A 3,987-nucleotide genomic window follows, 5' to 3' on the forward strand; every position below is an offset into this window, starting at 1 on the left:
ACTCAGAGCTCTAATATATTGGTTTGCAATACTCTTACATTCATTGGCCATAAACTAGATATCTATGACACCCACTCTTAACAAAATTGGAAACCCCACGTCCATATCATTTCAGCCACTTCTATGGCAGTCAGTCTTCCACCACTGAGAACCCTGAGCTGTCTGGCCCTTATTTTCTGCCTGACTTTACTTTTACTTTAACTTGAACCATAGCCATAAGTACATCTGGAACTCTTCTCTTCCCCGCCCATCCATTCAGCTCAGACTCACTGGAGAGTCTATTGTTTTACTTGCTTGCTTTTCTTTCTCCTTGAACTCTAATTCCTTTTGTGTCTTTCAGTATGTTCACCCTGCACATCTGAATTTTATGGGAATCCATTCTCTGTGTCTTTTCACAGGTAATGTAATGCTAAATTTCTCCATTGTCATCTAGGTAATTAACAGTGTCAATGGTGGTTTCTCAGTAAAGTCAGATACAGTTCCAAATCTCTCTATGTCAAGTTCACCATTCTCAAACCCAGGTCATTTTCCTTCATACACGAGGAAAACAGAAGTCACTGGGTAGAGGCACGTTTATGTTGTTCCTTAAGAGAAGGGGTCAGACATCTGTCCCAATCTCTTGTACAAATGTAGGGTACTTTGTCCCTAGCTCCATTTAAGTTCAGCTCTTCCACTGATGCCCTACATTGATGCTCTTTCACCTGCCCAGGAAGCACATAAGCACAACCATCTTGGTTGCTCTCTATTCATGGAACTGAGGCATTTTTAGATGCTTCTAGAAACGCTTAGTCATCTTGTCACCTTTAAAACAAAACAAAACCCAAACATCCAGTAACCCTAATTTCACCTGTATCTTTTTCTTTCTGTTCTCTGGATTTCGACCAAGTTCTTCAGCACTCAGTGTAGACAATGTCTTCTGTTCTTGCTCACCTGAATGCAAACTACCAGCCTCGTATAGTATGTTCTATTGGATATAATATTTTATTATTTATTTGAGACTTTCACACATCTATAATGTGTATTGATCATATACACCCACACTTTCCTCCAGAAATTCTCTGATATCCATTCCTACCTCCATACCCTAATTTTGTGTACTCTTGTTGTTTTAAATTACACATTGAGTTCAGTCTTTACTTTCTGTATTACTCCTGGGTCAAGCTATCTACTGGAGTGTGGTTGACCTACCAAGCATCATACCCCAATTGTCTCTTCCTCACGAAGATGCCATAAATTCTCAGTTAGGGGTGAAGGGCTGTCTCCCTTCCATGGTCAAATGATTATTGTCTTGATATAGTGCAGGTCTGGTGGAGCTAGCTGCTGCTGCTGTGCGGACAGGAGCATTCTAGCTCTGTCTTAGCCAGAAGTCACTGTTTTGCTCTAGGCCTCCCTACCTCTCGTTTTTCACTCTCTTCCATGATGCCTGAGTCTTGTGTTGGGGTGAGTGACACAGATAACTCATTTGTGGCTGGCATGCATTCTCGATCCAGTTGTGAGTTTCTGTATCCATCCACTACACAAAGAAACTGCTCAGAAGACGTTGAGAGATGCACCAATCACAGAGTGTCTTCCTAAGGGCATCACTGAAAGAGCTCTTCCTACCATCAACCAGGGGCTCCATATTACTGATTTCACAGGCTAATTTCTAGTTCCGTCATTGCTTTTGCCCTGAGAAGCACTAATCTAGGTTAGAAATTAGTGTGGGTTGACTTGTTAAAACTACAGGCTCTGAATACCAGGACTGGATTGGGTAGGCTATAGACAGGATTTAGAGAAATTAGTTATCTATTTCTGCTTTGGTTTCTTCTTTGCGAACCAGAGATAATCACATTGCCTATTTTCTAGGATTGTGGTGAGAACAAAATAAAGGAGTCCTGGCCAAGTTATTTTATTGCACAAACCTGCAATAAATGTTTTCTTAAATGTCACTGACTGACTCCCTCCTTGAACAGCTCTGCTGTTTTGATTCTGGGACTTTACAGGGTGGCAGTTTTGAAAGAATGACTGTTTATGAGCACAGTGGAGAACACACAAAGGAAAATGATTTGCCGGAGGTTTAATTCAATGTGGCAAACGTCTGAAGTTATCAGAAAGAGCTTCACAGCCTTTTCTATGTATCTTTGTTGTACACATAAGGTAGATACAGCTCAACATTAAACTAGACTCTTAAGTGTTTCTAGTTCCTACAGAGTGACAATGGAAACTGTATTCATACATTTTTCTTTTCTTTTCTTTCTTTTCTTTTCTTTCTTTCTTTCTTTCTTTCTTTTTTTCTTTCTTTCTTTCTTTCTTTCTTTCTTTCTTTCTTTCTTTCTTTCTTTCTTTTTCTTTCTTTCTTTCTTTCTTTTTTTTTGCCAAGCTGTGACTGTTTATTAGCTGACCAGATTATAAAAATCCATGGGTGGTGACACCTTAGTTCATCATCTAATAAGACTGTCTATCTGCTTTTCCCTGTTGCCAGTATTTCCACCTTCTACAAGGTGAGTTGTCTTTTTCTTCATTCCACCTCATGGGGAAGATAATTTGAAGGGCCACAGGAAGTTATTTGCTTTCTTGAAGTGTTTCCCAACTGTATAGATCTCATAAATTAGATCCTCTATGCAGATGGTGCCAAATTTACCAAGAGATTGAGCAATCAAGGAATTATTTGTCAAGGCGATCCGCTTTTTATTAATTTTGCCATAGCCTCCCTTGTAGATGAGCACATTTACTGGCTTCAGGTTGGGATACCCCCACACAAGTTCCACATCCTCAGCATGTTAACTGAAGCCTTGTTGAGGTTAACCAAGGTGCCACTGAAGATTTGTCGATGTCGAAGAATCAACACCTAGCGCATCTTTGGGCTTCCTCCCTAGAGATCCCGGATTCTGATGACAAACGCCAATTTTGGTTCTGCCATCACATAGAAGTTTTCAGCCTTCCTTGCCTTCCCAGCATCCGAATCTCAGCCAGGACATCTGCCTGCATGCCTTGTGATGGTGCTTTGCCTTCTCATAGATGAGCTTCCTTCTTGCTTTCCGCAGAGTCTTCAGGGAAAACTTCTTCCTCAGGCGCTTCACCTTCAACTCTGCAAAATTCCTTTGCTTTTTCTTAAGGGTTTCTTGCACAGCAGCAACCTTTTTCTTATGGGTTTCTGTCACAACAGCTACCTTGTTTTTCTTCTCTGGAAAAGCCTCCATGGTTTCAGCTGAAAAAGAAGAGCCATGGATTTTTCAAAAATTAGAAGAAATATTCTAGAGGCTGATAAAGAAGAGGGAGGAGCACTTGGGTTCACCTAAATAAAGCAGAATGTCTTGATTTCTTTTCTCTGAACCATAGACTTAAAATCCAGACAATATTGTCAGAATCCTCTTTTAAACATGTGTGAGAGACATTTTCAACTACATATTTTTCTGGAAATAGATATAATTTTTTTTTTTACTAAAGGTGGTCACCCTTATTCCTCCCAAAACACTAAAAGTAGCAGTGTAAGACCTACATATAGCATTTTTGAATATTTACACAAAGGATTCTAAGCCAACATAATAGAGACATACTTGCTTGTTTATGATTTTGATCCAGTATTCCCAGTGTTCAGGGAAGAGAAACAGCCTAGATCACCATAAGAAATGAATGCACAAAGAAAATGTGCCAATACATAGAGTGGATACACAGGGTGGACCATTTTAAGCCATAAAGAACAAATGAAATCATGGAGGAAAACAGATGGAGCTGGAGGTCATTAAATTAAATCAAATATGCCATACTGAGAAAGATGTTTTCTGTTCTGTCTCATATGTAGTTTCTACATGCATAAAGCTATAAATGATGTGTGTGTGTGTATGTGTGTGTGTGTGTGTGTGTGTGTGTGTGTGTGTGTAGACCACAATACTACAAATTTGTTCATGAAAAAAGGAGAGGAAATCTTAAGAAGGAAAGAATAAAGAAGTGAACCAGTTGGAACATGAGCTGAATGAAAAAGTACAAAGAATGATGATGATGGTGATG

General features: G+C 39.5%; 1 pseudogene across 1 annotated transcript; it reads right to left on the reverse strand.

Annotated features, from left to right (window-relative positions):
- Positions 1-2,420: 2,420 nt before the first annotated feature.
- On the reverse strand, positions 2,421-3,179 carry LOC308429689 (large ribosomal subunit protein uL30-like; annotated as a pseudogene). Its single transcript has one exon. The product of its transcript is annotated as a large ribosomal subunit protein uL30-like (transcript).
- Positions 3,180-3,987: the final 808 nt, after the last annotated feature.

This window comes from Micromys minutus, assembly GCF_963924665.1.
Source record: "Micromys minutus genome assembly, chromosome: 14".
In the NCBI taxonomy this organism is placed as follows: domain Eukaryota; kingdom Metazoa; phylum Chordata; class Mammalia; order Rodentia; family Muridae; genus Micromys; species Micromys minutus.